The 17,516-nt window shown below is 39.0% G+C and overlaps 1 protein-coding gene across 1 annotated transcript in view; it reads left to right on the forward strand.

Annotated features, from left to right (window-relative positions):
* The window catches only part of TM9SF4 (transmembrane 9 superfamily member 4), a 68,840-nt gene that overhangs the window by 19,639 nt on the left and 31,685 nt on the right, over positions 1-17,516 (forward strand).

A 17,516-nucleotide genomic window follows, 5' to 3' on the forward strand; every position in this document is an offset into this window, starting at 1 on the left:
CTCCTATCTGTCTGATCAGTTGCTAGTTCTTGTCGATTCTGTCTCCATATTTCTCATCCGTGTCCTTCTAATGTAGCTACCACACTGTGGCCTTATCACCTCTCACCAGCACTATGACAGTAGTCTTAGCTTCCTTGCCTCCTGTCCCTTCCTTCTGCAGTCCTCCACCCAGCTGCTTAAATGCTCAGACAGGTCTGACCATATCACACTCCCCTCCTTCCTACCTCCTTATTGCCCCTAGAATAAGCTAGAAACTCCTTACTTTGATATTTAAATTTCTTCACTGTGGGGCTCAAGCCTGCCTTTCTAGATAGCACTCATTACTTCCTTTCATATTTAAACCGCCCAGTCAAACTGGCCATCTTGCTTTTTCTAACCACAACCTTTGCTCCAGTTGTCCTCTAGGCCTGGAATGCAGTCCTTCCCTTCTGCCTTTCAGAATCTCAGCACCCACCTCAAGAGCCACCTCCTACATGAAATCTCAGCTGCTTGTGTTCTCTCTCTTCCCCTCCCCCTCGCCCCCCCAAAACTCCCTTGTGTTTACTTTGTATATGTTTTGTATTTATTTATCTACAGTTTGTACATGTTTTCCCCAGTATAAACTCTAGGACCTAATAGAGTGCCTTCTTCCTAGTAGGCTCTTAAATGCTTATTGATTGATTGATTTGTTATTGATATTTGATTTGTTACCCTGGAATAGTCACTTAACCTGTTAGTGCCCCAGACAACTCTATAACACCAAAAGATGAAGAACAGTTGTCATCTGCATTGATGAAGAGACTTTCCTCATTGAGAATTTCCTTTACTCATAGCACAGGACCAAAATTGCTAATTTTAAAAGAGTTTTATTGATGCTTTTTGTTTTTACATCACAGTAATTTGTGGCTGTGTTCTCCCCTATTGCCCAGTGAGCCTTCCCCTTGTAACAAAATGAGTAATAGTTATCTGGCTCTGTCTGAAACATTCCACATCTGTAGTTACTCACTTTCCTCTCCAAGGAAAGAAGAATGGTGCATCTCTTTTCTGGGACGAGATTGTTCAATATAATCACAGCTTTGTTCTTTCCATTTATGTTATTGTGGTCATATTATATTGTTTTTCTAGGTCTGTTTACTTCATGAATCATTTCACTCAAGGCCTCCTATGTTTCTCTAAATTCCTCATCTTCATTTCTTACACTCCAATAATATTACATTACATTCATAGTGTTGCTGTGGTTATTTAGTTAGGATTATATGCTCAGGATAGTAATTTTAAAACACACATACAAGTACACACATGCACGTTGAACCCTTCCTTGTAACAAAGAAGAACATTTAAATAGTCTACCAGCAATCAGCATGCATTTAGTAAATGCCTACTGTGGCACTTTGCTAGACACAAAGCCAGCCAACAACAAATGTATCTCACTGTACATATTGAATTTCACATCTCTGGTCCTCACCTCTTTCCTGAGAGAAAGAAGATATGTTTCCTTATCAGTTCTCTAAGACCAATATTGTTCCTTACACTTCATCAGCATTGCTTACGTTGTTGTTATTATCATTGTTATATTGTTCGCTTTGTCCTGCCTTCATTACTCTGTATCTTCATATGAGTCTTCCCTTGTTTCTCCCAATTCCTTATGTTATTTTTTTTAATTGTACAGTAATAATTATTCACATACCATAAGTTTCTTCATAAATTCCAAGGTAGTAAGTAATTTCTCCATAATTCCACATTGGTCTCTTTAGATTGTTTCCCCTTAGGCCAAATTCTCTGTAAAATCTTAGGCAATAAGAGCCTTTCTTCTTAACTCAAATCCAGCTTCCTGATATCTAGGGTGCATGTTGAACTACTCTTAACTTTTTCCTTCTTTATCATAGCTCAGTGGTGAAATGGTCATTTCCTCTCAAGGTTCTCATTATTTCTTAGGAAGCAAGCATTTCTTTTATATTGGTCAGGATAAGGTGTAGAACAGTAGTTCCCCTTCTTTGCTTCATATACCCTTTGAAAAAATGAAATTGTCATTAAAGCAAATCAAAAATTTATCAGCTGCTTTGCTGTAATAGACTAAGAAAACTCCAGTGGATGTCAGGGTAGTTGAGATGATAGCAGCATTGTAATCTGATGTTCAGTTCTAAGAACCACATTTTAGCAAGGTTGTTGATAAGCTGGAGGGTACCCCAACAAAGGTGACTAGGACAGTGAAAGGCTTAGAGAACATACCATGTGATTGGAGATGTTTAGCCTGTAGAATTGAAAGCTTAGGACATGATGGTAGGTAGCATGATACAGTGAAGAGAGTGACTCTGCCCTGCTCCCTTCCCCCTTACACTCACTATGAAGCACTGAAGAAGTGCATTAACAAATGTTTGTAGAGTGCAGTATTTCCACTAGGGAATGTAAATTTTAATCTCTGAAATTTTTTTTTGTTTTTTTTTTCTCTTAAAAGACCAGCTTTAACCCCAAATCATTTCAATCCTAGACCAAGCTCTACTTGGTCACTGTTTAGGCCCAGATTGGTTCTGAATGAATGTAAATAACAATTTTTTCTATTTTGGCCAGAAACCCTGAGTGTCTTCACCTCCCAGATCTATTTTTTTTAAAAGAGGCCATTCTGTGCCTCATTTTTTAGAAGCCTTAATTACTGAATGACTGCTGCCTCAGTCAAACTGAGACCTGTTAAAAACTTTAGTTTAAAAAGGCCAACGTCCACTACTGCATCCTGGGCCATCTCCAGTTGTTCTGATCTGTATCTGGCCACTGAACTCAGATGCCCCTGGAGGAGAAAATGAGGCTGGTGACTTTGCACAGCCCTTCCTCGCTTAAATCCAATTGACTTGCATGTCATGGCATCATCTCCCTGATGTCATAGTCTTCATCAAGAACAACAAACAGCAGCAATAGCAATTTACATTATATGAATGATGTATTAGAATATTCAGAGCAGACCCTAGAAGAATACCTTCGGGGTCTGCCTGTGCTTAATGGTGCACTTTTGTTACCAAAGGTGCTGACAGGAGTTGCTTATCAATAAAGTTGATATTTTCTCTACTTGAGTAGTCCCTTTAGTCTCTGAAAGGACTTAAGTGGTATTTTTTAGTAATGTCGGTGGTATCTACTCTCTTGACTTTGTATTTCTTACTAGGGCATATGTGAAAACGGTTTTTAGAGGAGACCTAGAAAGATAAAATTTCCTACTTTCTGGAGGAAATGGGTCATAGTGTATAACCTGGGAGCCTATGGAGTCATACAGGCTTTGTCACATCTTGGAAGAGAGCAGTTAGCTCTAGCATCAAGGTAGGGGGAGATAAAATGGATTGTCTGTAGCCTATTTTTAGAATAATCATAGAATCTCTGAGTTGGAGGGAACCTCAGAAATCGGCTAGTCTGATCTTTCATCCAGTATAAAAATCCTTTTTACAACATCCGGAAGAGATGGTCATCAAGCTTTTGCTTGAATACTTCCACTGGTGACAGCCCTTGCTATAGTAGGATAGCTCTAATTGTTAGGAAGTTCTCTTTTTTTTTTTAATTCTTTTTTATAGTAATGTTTATTAAGCTTTAATTTCACAGTATCTTATTTCAGTTCTGAAATCAGCCTACAAATATTTCACTACATTAACATCAATCTGGTGACCATTTAATAAATAAAGGATATCAAAATAAGTTTGATATATTTAGGGTTCCCAACAATGATAGCAGTAGAACTGATTCCCCAAGGGAATGCCTGAAGTCTTACACAGACATCGCTAGCAACAAATCAAGTTGTTTTATAGGGAAAAAAAACCCCACAACTGTTACAAACTTAAATACTATCTAAATCTCCAATCTGGTGTAGGAAACAATATGGCATCACCAATATCAGTGCTGACAATTGGTGTCATGCTAAAAGACACAATTAGGAAGTTCTGTCTTATATTCCAATATTCCATTGTTTATGTAATGTGGGTATTCCCTTCAATGATGCAGATGGTAACCCATCCCTGTGTGTCTGTCCTGTGTGACCTTCCTCCATCCTCTCCATACTTTAACTGAGGGGGGCCTTCCTGACACTCTGTACAATACTTGGATACCAGTGGAGCAGGCAGGCTATTTGTTGGTTGTCCCACACTGCCACTATGTGATAGGTCCATCTTTTTTTTTCTTCTGATCATACATTTCTTTGATGACATCCTTTATACCACTTGTCACATATAGTCTCTTGTGTGGCATCCTTCTAATACCATCTATTTTCCTTTGGGTGATCTTCAACTTTAGTTTTTCAGACATCGTAGTACTTCATTAGTCATAGCCATTTATCACTGGAAAAATACTGGGGTTAAAAAGATGGGCCTTCCTCAAAGAAGTCACTGACAGAAAGGAAGGCTTCAAAGACAATCAGATATTTATACCATCACTTTTTTTTTCAGTAGCAAAGAACTGAAAACAAAGTAGATACTCATTGATTGGGGAATGGCTGAACAAATTGTGATTAATGAATGTTCCATACAGTGCCACCTGTACCCCAGCTATCATCCTCAACCTTCTCATCCCTCTCCCATTGGAACCTTAGACTCTGATACCGAAACCACACTAAACTCTGATAGGTGAGCTCTCACCTTATGTTTCTGGAACTAGGCCTCCATGTCATTTCCTATCGATTTCCAGGCCATGCTGCCACATAAGTATCCCACCTTTCTAGTTCCCCTTTATGTGTGGTCTTCTCCCATTAAAGTGTAAGCTCTTTGAGGGCAGAGACTGCTTTGCTTGCTTGTGTTTATAACCCAACACATAGCACAGTGCCTAGCACATAGTAAATGTTTAATACATGCTCTATTACTGCTTTGTAAGAAATGATGAACATGCGGAATAGAGGGAAGCATTAGAGTCAACATGTGACCTGATGAAAGTCAGAGTTGGCATAGTCAGGAAAGCAGCATATACAGTTACTACAACAGTGTAAATGGAAAGACAACAACAACAAAAAACCTGGAAGATTTGAAATTACCATATTTTCACCCCGTAATCATTGAGCCATGTGCGGTTTCTCTCTCCACTCTCTCTCCCGCCGAGTCCAAAAATTGGTTTGTGCCTTTCATCAAGTAATTGTTGCATGGTATAATTCTGTTCGTCATGCTGCTTAAAAGGTAAACAAAGCAGCAATGTATTCACCAGTGGCATATGGATGGGCATTTATCTCTTGAGCATTGTGAACCAGAAGCCTAGAATTCTCAGCACAGGAGCATTGTCAATATTCAATTTTAACATATATTCACAAGTATTCTGTGCATCCTAATCTTACATCAAAGACAGTTTAGTAATAAATTATTTTTAAGTAATACTTGGCATAAATTTTTTAAAGCTTCACATAATGGTTGCACCTCACCTTTTTCTGCAAAAAAAAAAAATTAGACATAAAAACTGTGACGATTATGTCGTGAAATACAGTGTGATGACCAAGCCTGGCCCTACAAAGAGATAGAAGAGGCTTTTCCCCAGTTCTTGCAAAGGCCTGGGACTATGGCTGTAGAACACTTTTTTGATATGTTGGCTAGTTTTCAAAACTGTTTTTTCTTCTCTCTTATTCTTATTATATATAATATATTTATTTATGATTTATATTCTCTTATTCTTATTTTATATATATTTTATATATATATCTATATATCTGGGAGGGGAAGAGGGAAAAAGGGATACACTGGGAAATGCAGGTGATGTAAAAAGAAAACATTTGTGAAACTGTATTTTTTTTTAACATGGACCCTAAAGTTAATTTTTAAAATGGAAACAGTCAAGGGTAGCATGACTGTGGGAAGACAGGCGCATGAATAAACTGTTGATGGAGTTGTGAATTGGTTTGACCATTCTGAAAAAATTTTTAGATTATACAAGAAAATGTACTAAATTGTCTATCCTCTTTGACCTAAAGGCTCCAAATATAGCAAAATAGTAATAACTTTCTTGTGGCAGCAAAAGAAAAAAAAATAAAGCAAAATTGATGTCCATCAACTGGGGAGTGGTTGAAGAAATATATAAATGCAATGATATGTTTTTACAGCATAAGGAATTGGAAATATGAGAAATTCAGATAAAAAATGGGAAGACTCGAATGAAATAATACAGAGTCAAGAAAGCAAAACCAAGAAAACTACATAATGACTGATAATTTTAGTGACAATACTAAATAGCCATTGTACTCTGTTGAATTGTAATGAATAATCTCATTCCTGAAGAACTGATAAGGAAATGCCTTCCTCTGAGAGGTGTACTACAGATGTGGAATTCTTTATATACCATCTGATGTAATGTTAGTTGGCTTTGCTTAAATGTTTTTCTTTGTTATAAGGACAGGTTCAGTGTAGTGTATTATTATCCTTTCTTTTTTTAAACCAAAAGAATTTGGACTTTTATTTCTAGGAGGTTTGGAAAATACTGGATAATTTCCCAGAGGCGATCCAGGTGGCTCTCTTTCCTTTGTTACATGTTCTTTTGTAGTGACTGTCCCAGATAAAAGTACCAATAGCTGAACTCTATTCATTGTCCATCCAGTTACATCATAATCTGCATACCATAGTCATAGACAATAGGCATTCTTTATCTATTTGGTCTTTATGTGGTATTTAGGCCAAACCCTTAGGAGATCATAGATCTCTTTTAAGAGGCTGTGTAGGGGCAGATAGGTGGCACAGTGGATAGAGCTCTGGCCTTGGAGTCAGGAGGACCTGCGTTCAAATCTGGCCTCAGACACTTCACACTAGCTGTGTGACCCTGGGCAAGTCATCCCCCACTGCATCACCAAAAAGAAAAAAAGAAAGAGGCTATGTAATGTTCTGGGGCAAGATACCATGAGCATAATGTCATCCATAAAGAGGAGGCTCTTGAGAATCTTACCATCTGTAGGGAATCCCTCTCGTTTGGATCCTATATTGATGGTGGTGGATACCTTTTCCTCCCTGTTTTATTCCTCACTTGATGTTAATAATATTAATGATTCTAATAATCAGAGGGTCATTCAAAACAGGAAAATGATAAATGTTGGAGAAGATGTGGGAAAACTAGAACACATGCATTTGGGAGAGCAATTTGGAACTATGCCCAAAGGTCAACCAAACTATGCATACCCTTTGACCCAGCAATAGCACTTCTAGGGCTATATCCCAAAGAGATCAAACAAATGGGAAAAGGACCCACATGTACAAAAATATTCATAGCAACTCTTTTTGTGGTGGCAAAGAATTGGAAATTGAGAGGATGCCCATCAATCGGGGAATGGCTGAACAAATTGTGGTAAATGAATGTAATGGAATATTATTGTTCCATAAGAAATTATGAGCAGGCAGACTTCAGAAAAACCTGGAAAGACTTACATGAACCAATGCTAAGTAAAATGAGCAAAACCAGGACAACACTGTACATAGTAATAGCCACATTGTGCGATGACTAGCTTTGATAGACTTAGCTCTTCTGAGCAATACAATGATCTAAGACAATTCCGAAAGACTCATGATGGAAAATGCTATCCACATCCAGAGAAAGAACTATGGAGTCTAAATGCAGATTGAAGCATATGTTTTCTCTTTTTTGTTGTTTTTTCTTTCTCATTGTTTTTTCCTTTTTGTTCTAATTCTTTTTTCACAACATGACTAATGTGGAAATATGTTTAATATGATTTTACATATATAGCTTCAGATTGCATGTGATCTTGGGGAGGAGGACAAGGAGGGAAGGGGAAAATTTTAGAACTCAAAATCTTATAAGTGGATGTTGTAAACTAAAAATAAATAAATTTTAAAAAATAATCAGAGAATCATTGAACAAAGTTATCTCTTATTGCATCTTTCAGAGTATTTTTTTATATTTTGACATTTGCCTTGAGAGACACTTATTGGAGGAGAATTTCTATGGCAACTTTTTACTCTGTCAAATCAAAAACTTTTTAGTAGTCAAACAGTGAGCACAATGAGATCTTGTATTTGCTGTGTCTTTTGGTCACTTTTATGATGGAAAAGATATAAGCTGCTGTGGAATATTACTTGCCTTTGCCTATCTGTCAAGAATATCATCAGTGCCCAAGTAGATTCTCACAAATATCTTAAATAGATGAGAATGTGGGCATAGAATTTAGTAGTTACTGATATCCTTTCATTTGCCTTTTGGGGTAATAATAAGGTAAGTTTTTTTTTCCAGGTCTTTTGTATCCTCCCCTCTTTTATGTAACTTTTGAGAGTCAGTCCCTCAGTGCTTTCAGAATTGTGTCACCTTTAACACAAGCATATTCTGTGTGTTCTTAATCTAATTGAGCTGCTTCTCCATCTTAATTTTCTTCAGTGCCATTTCCACTTTCTTCTGCAGCACATTCAGGACTCTCATGTTGGAGTTGTTGGTAAAAATGGTAAAAACATTCCAAGTTTGTTTTTTTAGTGGCTCTTTTCCTTTTCCTTTTTAAAATTTTTTGTCTATTGATTTCCTTCCACGTTCATCCTTTTAAAAGCCCTTTGTATGACTTAGTTGGGTATTTCTCTAATATCTCCTTAAACTTGTTTTCCCCTCCACCGCTTCTTATGGTTTTGTAATGTGATGTAGTACTCATGATCTTCTACTATCTCCTGTAAAATTTTACAAATAAATCTATTTTAAACCAGTGTTGCCTTTGGTTGCCACAGCACTCTTCTTAGCAAGGTGAACAAGTATTTGCTAGCTAAGGTAGTTTATAAGTTCTTTTATTCTCCTCATTAGGGCATTTGTTTGACACTGATTAAACTTTTTAATAAAATTCTTATACTCAGTGTTGATGCCCTTTACTCCATTAATTTACTTTACTGGGCAGAGGGGGAGTCAGATTAAAGTTGCTTTAACTGCACACCATTATATTTTTCTAATTTTTTTACTTTCCATTAGTTTTGCATTAATCTTGTAAATCAATGCAGTCAATAAACATTTGTTAATGTTTGTAGTTGTAATAACATATCTTCTATATGTCAAACACTGTCCTAAACTCTGGGGATAAAACTAATAAAAGAAAGACAGTCCTTGACCTCAAGGAGCTTACTATCTAATGGGGAAAGATGACATACAAAAGAAGGCTGAAAAGGGCTGTGGAGGTACCTGCCTAGGGTCATGATGGAGACCAGCCTGAAGGAGGGTAGCTGAATAGGAAATGAAGAGATGACTAGCCTGGGAGCCTTCTTTAAATGGAGACCTAGTTCTTTGTTTCCCCTTTCAGTCAGAGGGTGTAAGAGGGTGCTCAGTTGTGAGTAACACGGCTTTGTTTCACTGGATGATGAGTTTCCTGAGAGGTGTTCCTATGGGCATGGTGGAGTCCACTTTTTTGCCTTAAGGTCATTGTAAGACTTATTATTTGGAAATAACTTCCACTTAAGCATCAACTACTTACCTGTCAAAATAGTGATAATTTTTGGTGATAATTATTTGGTATTTGCTGTGTTTGGAATGTTCCAATTCTTTCCCGGAAGAAATTACTCAATACGTGTAATATGTGTGAAGCTCCTGCCTTGTATTGAGTTGAAATCTACTTCCTGTCACTAGGATCTTTTGGTCTATATTTTGCTCTTTAGGCCAGTACAAACCAAAGCAAATGCTTCTTTGCTCTGAGAGCCTTCCAGATAGTCTCAGAGTAATACAGGATCAGAGCTGAAAGAGATCTAGAAGGCTACCTGGTCCATGCTGACAAACAAGAATGTCTTCTACAGTGTACTAACGAGTGGCCATCCAGCTCTTGAGTGAAGGTCGCCAGTGGGAAAAGAACTCACTACCTTCCCTGGCGCCTATCCCTTTCATTTTGCTGTAGCCTGGCTTGTTAGCAAGTTTTTCCTTATGGCAAACCTCAGTCTACTTCTCTGCATCTTCCACTGTTGCCCCTTATTCTGCCAAGCAGAACATGTCTTATCTCTAGCCATTTGGGGTTGGGAAGAGAGGGTCTTGGAGGAAAGTTTTCAGATGGGTATGAGTCAAGATTTTCAAGATCATTTATTTAGCAAAGTGGCCTGCTTCAGATAATCTGGAAGTCTGATAGGCAGACTCATCCACTAAACAATAGATAAGAACGCTAGGCTCCAGATTTTTTTTGATTGTGCACCCCTATCAGTAAAATATTTTTTAGCATATATCTTCAACATATGTACATTTATTTATAAATTACATGTATAAATATACTGTGAGACTCACCGTCCAACCTGAAATAAAAATAGGGGTTGGGGAAGTGCTCTTTTTTGGTCACTGCCCCCAGAGTGCTTCCCATAGCCATGAAATGACCAGAGGTGGAAGGGACAGGAAAAGGAGTTGGAAGGAGGGAAATTTTCTCAATACCTGTTCAGCTGCTGCTATGGGTGCTAGAATAGCAGGCTACAACTATTCTGAGAAGCCAATGGCCTGTTCTTACATTGCAAGTGGTGGGGAGCAGGGGAGTATTGGGTCATAATGGGTGAAGAGTAGGCATAGTTGTATTGGAGATAAGTCCCATATTTGACTGTTGTAGGGAGGGTAGAGTCCAAGCCCATGTTCCCATTCTTCATTCAGTTGATTATACAACTCTTGGAGTCATGTTGTATTAGAACATCGGAAGAGGGGGGCAAGCAGGGACTCAAAGGACTAGGGTGGTAGGAGTGAAGAACAGACAAGAACCTTGAGCCTGTAAAGCCAAGGGGCCAGTTGGCAGTGAGAGTATTCCTGGAGTTGGTGGGCAGTAGCTTGTGCCTTCACTGTGTGACACCAGTTTATCTGGCCTGATCTTTCTGTCTACCCCGGGCCACCTAAAGTCAGATACTTCAATGTCTACCATGATGACAACTTCCACCTTACTTAAAATCACGTTGACATCGGTGTACCTACTGTGTTGACAGCACTGAATGAGGAACTAGACGAAATGTAATGAAAAGAGCAAAACAAGCCAAGTTCCCTCTTCTATATGACAGCATGCCTTATCTATTGCTTTCCTGAGATCTGTGCTAAGCTGTGTCTATAATATTCTTATGATCTGCCAGAACAGCAACCCTGTCCAAAAAGGAAATAAGTTTAGCTGGGCATTGAACTGTTCTTAACGAAGCCATGCTGACCATCTTTGTAATCCTCTCTTCTCTCTTTAATGATCTATTCTAGAATAGAATTTTACCAGGAATCAAAATCAAACTCACATGTTTTACAGATTCTGTACTCTTCTTTTGTTTGCCCATCTCTTGTGGTCCTTTCCTATTTTCCAGTCTTTCAGATCTTACAGTGAATAACTCCACAGTCACATTAGCCAATTCTTTAGTATCCAAGGATGTAGTTCATTCATCTGGAGCTTATCGTGGGTATCAACTCAATATTATCTTTTTTGTTTTGTCATTTCTAGTGCAAAGCTAATTATTGTCCTTGGCAAAGAAAACAGAAATAAAATAGGAATTGATCTGTTTCTCCTTTTCTCTGCTGTCATTCATCATTGCCCCATTGTGCATTGGCCATATCCCTTCTTTGACCCTCTATTTCCCCTGATGTAGCAGAAAACTCCTTTTTATTGTCTTTAGTATCCTCCACTAGCTTCAGTTCATTTGGAGCTTTAGCACTCTTGACACTTGTTTTGTAGGACTGCGCACAAACTGTTACCTGCCCTTGTTTCCATCTGCTATAAAAATACATTTTTATTGATCCCTTTCTGTCCTTGTATCTCTCCCAAAAAGCTAAGCCTTATAACAAAGAATTTTTTTAAAGAAAAAAAATTCAGCAGACCAATCAATACATTGAAAAAGATCTGACATTCACAATATGAATGGAAGCAAGTGTATTCTCATATGTCTTCATTAGGACCAACTTTATTTTTATAATTTTGCAACATTTGTTTCACACTGTTTTGTGGTTGTTCTATTTACATTGTTATAGTCATTGTATATATTGTATTCTTGGCTTTGCTAACTTTGCGTTAGTTCATGAAAGTCGATGCTTCTCTGTTTTTGTCATTTTAGGCATTTCTTATAACAATAATATTCATTACATTCAGGTACTACAGTTTGTTTAGCCATTCCCCAGTTGATAACCATCTGTTTTGTTTCTAGCTCTTTGCTACCACAAAAAGTGTTGTTACAAATATTTTTGTGAAAAAAAAGATAAAATTTTTAAAAATTTTAAAAATTTAAAAAACCAAGTATTTTTATGTATATGGAACCCTCTTATCAGTGACCTTTTTATAATTTCTTGATTTCTCATAAAGTCATTAGCTTCCATTTGCTCCATTCTAATTTTTTTAAATTTTATGTATTTATTTTGGCGAGGCAACTGGGGTTAAGTGACTTGCCCCGGGTCACACAGCTAGTGTCACATGTCTGGTCTGAGACGGGATTTGAACTCAGGTCCTCCTGACTTCAGGGCCAGTGCTCTATCCACTGCGCCACCTAGCTGCCCCTCCATTCCAATTTTTAAGGAAGTATTTTCTTCAGTGAGCTTTTGGACTTCCTTTTCCCTTTGGCCAATTCTGCTTTTTTTAAGGCATTCTTCTCCTCATTAGCTTTTTGGGTCTCTTTTGCCATTTGCGTTAGACTAATTTTCAAAGGTGTTATTTTCTTCAGTATTTTTTTTATCTCCTTTAGCAAGTTGTTGACTTGTTTTTCATGATTTTCTTGCATCACTCTCATTTCTCTTCCCAGTTTTCCCTCTACTTCTCTTACTTGCTTCTCAAAATCCTTTTTGGGCTCTTCCATGGCCTGGGACTGATTTATATTTTTCTCGGAGGCTTCGGATGTAAGAGCTTTGACTTTGTTGTCTTCTTCGGTTTTATGTTTTGATCTTCTTTGTTGCCAAAGAAAGATTCTATGGTCTGATTCTTTTTGCACTGTTGCTCATTTTCCCAGCCAGTTACTTGAGTTTTAAACTCTTTGTTAAGGTAGGGGTCTGCTTCTAGTGTGGAGAATGTACTGTCCCAAGTTTCAGGGGTTTTGTGCAGCTGTTTTCAGAGATAATTCTAGGGACCTGTAAATTTTCAGTTCTTCCAAGGTGGTATGATCAGAGGCGAGGTGTTTACTCCTTTCCTTGCCTGTGCTCTGGTCCATGAGTGACCATAAGCACTCTTTTCTGCCTTGGCACTGTGAGGAGTATTCTTTCTCCATCATCACCACAAGCTCCACCATGCCAATGCTCCTCTCACCCCAGGACCACACCCAGAACTGCGACCCAGACAAGCATGGGCAAAGCAAGAGAATTCTGCCTCAGCACCAGCAAAGAGATCCCTGCAGTCCCCCTCTGATCAGCCACTTGATCCCCACTCTACGTGTGGGCGAAGAGCTCTGGAAGCAGCCGCCGGCACCACACCAGGACTGGGGTCAGACCAAGCTCCTCTCTCACTGTGGTCACAGATCTTTCCTACTGATCTTCTAAGTTGTCTTGGTGTTTGTGGGTTGAGAGGTCTGGAAACCACCACAGCTCTCCTTGATTCAGTCCTCTGAGGCCTGCTCCAGGATCGCTGAGGCCTGATCTTTGTCTGCGGGGCCCCACGCTAAACTGTGCTCCTCTCCCAGCCTGGCGCAACAGACCTTTCTTACCGACCTTCCAGGTTGTCTTGGGCAGGAAATTCATTTCACTCTGTCTTTTTGTGGGTTCTGGCGCTCTAGAATTTGTTTAGAGCCTTTTTTACAGGTATTTGGAGGGGTTTGGGGGAGAGCTCAAGCAAGTCACTGCTTTTACTCCACCACCTTGGCTCTGCCTCACGATTTGAGCTGTACATAGCTTTTTAAAATCTCGATTGGCTTAGTTCCTTCTACATCCACATTAGTCATTTCAGTTAAACCTTATTTATCTTCCTCATGGAATTGTTTCCGTCTTTGTGTACGAGAATTTCCATCTTAAGGGTTTTCCAGCCCTTTTGGGCTAACTTCTTCTATAAAGAATTTTAGTCCATAAGGTCCTAGCTATTAACCCTTTGAAATGTGCTTTCCCCAAATATGTGGTGCATCCCAATCACAAACTCTAAGACATAATAATAATTAGGTCATTTCTATCCCAGCAGCCAGTATATAACCCTGTTAGTAAGTCACCTTTCACCTTACCTTTCCCCTTTTCCCTTCCCTCCTTTTTCTCCTCCACTCTTCTATATAATGTGTGTATGTATACGTGTAGGTATATGTGTAGGTATATCTGTATAATTTGAAGACAGCATTCAAATTCCCCCAGTCTTCTCTTGTCCCAGCTAAGCACCCATGAAAAGGACTCGTGAAAATGATGTCATTTATCCTTATTAGGTGTGAAATGTAAGACTAGAAATTGCTGTCTCTTTTTGGTGTATACTGTATCTCTCTTTACAGTAGTAATTATCAGATAGATCTACTTTGTCTAGACTGTTCCTGGAAATGTAATGCTTAAGATACTAATAATTATAGCTCACATTTATACATTACTCTAAAATTATTTTTCTCACATCAACCCTTCATGGTAGATAGTCATGTGAAAGAACTATATAAACTGTTAAGTTTTGTATAACTATACGGTGGTATTATTACGATTATAGAATCTAGACCTGGAAGGAAGCCTTAGAGATCAGCAAGTCTACTCCCTCGTTTAAATAATTTAAAACAAAAAAAAGAAAAAATAATAATTGAGAACCACAGTGGTTAAATGACTTGCCCAGAGTTGTTTAAGTGGGTAGTCAGTAGCAGAGCTGGGTGGTGAAGTGGATAAAGTGCCAGGCCCAGAATCAGGAAGACTTATCTTCCTGAATTCACATATGGCCTCAGACACTTTCTAGCTATGTGACCCTTGGCAAGTCACTTAACCTTATTCGCCTCAATTTTCTGTCTGTCAAGTGAGCTGGAGAAAGAATGGCAAACTCCTCCAGTATCTTTGCCAAGTAAACTCCAAATAGGGTCATGAAGAGTCAGACAGAACTGAAATGATTGAACAACAAAGGCAAAGCTAGCTGGTGTTCAGACCACGTATTTTAACTCCAGACCCTGTGCTCATTCCACTATAATAATGTAAGGTTAGCTCTTCCTGTTCTATTATACAAATGAGATCTTGCCCAAATTGTAACAGGCCACTGACCAGCTTTATGTTTATCTCTCTATGGCATTTATCACATTCTGCTTTACATTGTAGATATATACAGATCTCATCTGCTCTTCTAGAAGTCAGACATAACAATGTCTTCTTAATCAATTTGGTATTTCAGGGCCATGTACACAGAAAAATAGAATGTCCAAGATAGAAGAGACCTTACAGATGTTCTGAAAAGGAAACTAATGCCCCAAAGGTCCTACAGAGGAAATAATAGCAGCACTGGGCCTAGAAGCCATCATAGGTGCTGAATTAAATAGGTATTTGTTGAATGAAGTTTCAGGGAAGAAGTTTTTGGGCCATTATCATTCACCAGTAAATCAACAAGCATTCATTAAACATCCACTTTGTGCTAAAGATACGGAAGTATTCTTTTTTTTTCTTTTTTCTTTTGTTTTTAAGGCAATTGGGGTTAAGTGACTTGTCCAGGGTCACACAGCTAGTGTCAAGTGTTTGGTCTGAGGCCAGATTTGAACTCAGGTACTCCTGGCTTCAGGGCCGGTGCTGTATCCACTGCGCCATCTAGCTACTTCCTTGTGCTAAAGATACAGAAACAGAAATGAAATAAAGTTGTTAAATCCTAAGGGGGGGGGACTTGCACACAAATAAGTATAAACAAAATAAATACAAAGTGAATATGAGGGTAGCCTCCTAATAGCTAGAAAGATCAGGAAGAGCTTCATGGGAAAGCTTTATCTCTCTGAGCTTAAAATTCCTGCCCTGCACCCAGTCTTTTAGTCTTCTCTGACCTCCCCTAAACGCTTCTTTCATTCTATTTCTATTACAATTATTTCTGCATATATCTCATCCCTCCTCCTCAAAATTCATCATTTGGATGGAGTTTTGAAGGAAATGAGGGATTCTAAGAGCCAGCATAAAGACACTGAGATGGGAAATGGAATGTCCTGTGTCCTACCAATTTGAACCATTCACGGATGGAATGAAGCCTGGATGACCATTCCTTGTTGGGGATATTGTGAGTGGGATGAAGTCTTCTGAGAATTATTGCATTAGATAACTTTGAGGATCCTTCCAATTCCTAGATTCTCTGATTCTACTCCCTGGTTCTGCCTGACTAACCCCTTTAGGTATTTAAAGACAGTGATCTTGTTACCTGAGATTTATTCCACTCAAGTGTCCGTTATCCTAAAGGTCATTCTGCCTCTTAACTTGTTTGTTGTCATACTTACCTTTTTGTTTTTACTCATTCATTCAAGAAATGTTTATTAGGCACCTACTGGGTGTGTTGCACCCAGTAAGTGTCTGAAATGTAAAGTGTGAACAATACAGTCTGCCTTCAGGGAGGTTGGTGAAATGTAGAGAGAAGGGAGGAGGCTAGGCCTTTGGAAGAAGGGGAGATTTAAATAGGCAAAGATGTGGAATGGGTCCATTCCAAGCAAGGAGGTAGGAGAGGTCCAGTTTTAGTGGAGAGAGAACTAACCTCTTTGTTGTGATCCATTTTGCTTCCTGCATCTTTGTGTCAGTTTTGAAGCTTTCTCATGAATATAGATTAAAATAGGCTAGCTTTGGGTCTTCATTTCACCTTGCAACTTGAGCCCTGCAGGAGCCCTTGAATTCCCTGGGACAGCTTAGCTGAGGTAAGATCAAAAGATTCCATTTCAGAAGGGGTGGGACTGAAGTGAATTATTGGATGTAATCAAATTGGAAGCCAAAAGAGATTGTAAGTACCCTTCTGAGCATCAAATCACATGCCAGTGGGGCAAAGGCTAGTGGCTCATATGCTGGGGTAAAATCGATGTGATGAGGGCAAAGGAGAGATCCAGACAAGGTGCTTTAAGAAACATAAAAGAGTGAGGGTGTGAAGTGTTTGTCATATGAGGGCCAAGAAAGGAAAAATCACGTTTTGCCTGGGTTGTGGTGGGGTGGATGGGATCAGGAAAAGTTTCATGTCTAAGGGGACATTTGTTCTGTGTCTTGAATTCTGGTTTGTTGGCAGAAAATGATGACAGAAACATTTTGTCGGACTGGTAGAATTCCAGGTACTTGTTATGGAGAAGGCAGCTTCCTGGGGAAGTTGGAGTAGGGAAGTGGCCAATTTCTGTGGATGTTATTGAGTGTTCTTTTCTGCTAGGTAAATGGGTCAAGAGAAAGGATGAACTAGTGGGAAGAACAGTGAGAGGCCTGGCTTCTGTCTCTAGCCTCGTCTCTCGTTTTCCATTTTGGTACCCATTTCATGGGAAGCAAAATGACTGCCTTATAGAGCCCCTGGAAAACAGCAAATATGAAATGGTTTGGCCTGCGCAGAGAAAAGCACTTTGTCAGTAGCAGGATCGGTCGAGGCTTATTTTGAGTGACTGTCCGTTGGGCAGGTGAAGCATCCTGGCGTGGTGCAAAGTGAGAATACCTGAGTTTGGATCCCAGCTTTGCTACGCGTCACAAGCCACTTACTCTTCCTATTGCTCCCCAGCTTCCCCATCAAAGTGAGGGAAACAGATTAAATGAGGGCTAAGGCTCCTTCACTTCAAAAGCCTGTGATCCTTCCTGCTTCATCCAGCCTG

Source organism: Phascolarctos cinereus, unplaced genomic scaffold (assembly GCF_003287225.1).
Source record: "Phascolarctos cinereus isolate Bilbo 61053 unplaced genomic scaffold, phaCin_HiC Scaffold_2;HRSCAF=192, whole genome shotgun sequence".
In the NCBI taxonomy this organism is placed as follows: domain Eukaryota; kingdom Metazoa; phylum Chordata; class Mammalia; order Diprotodontia; family Phascolarctidae; genus Phascolarctos; species Phascolarctos cinereus.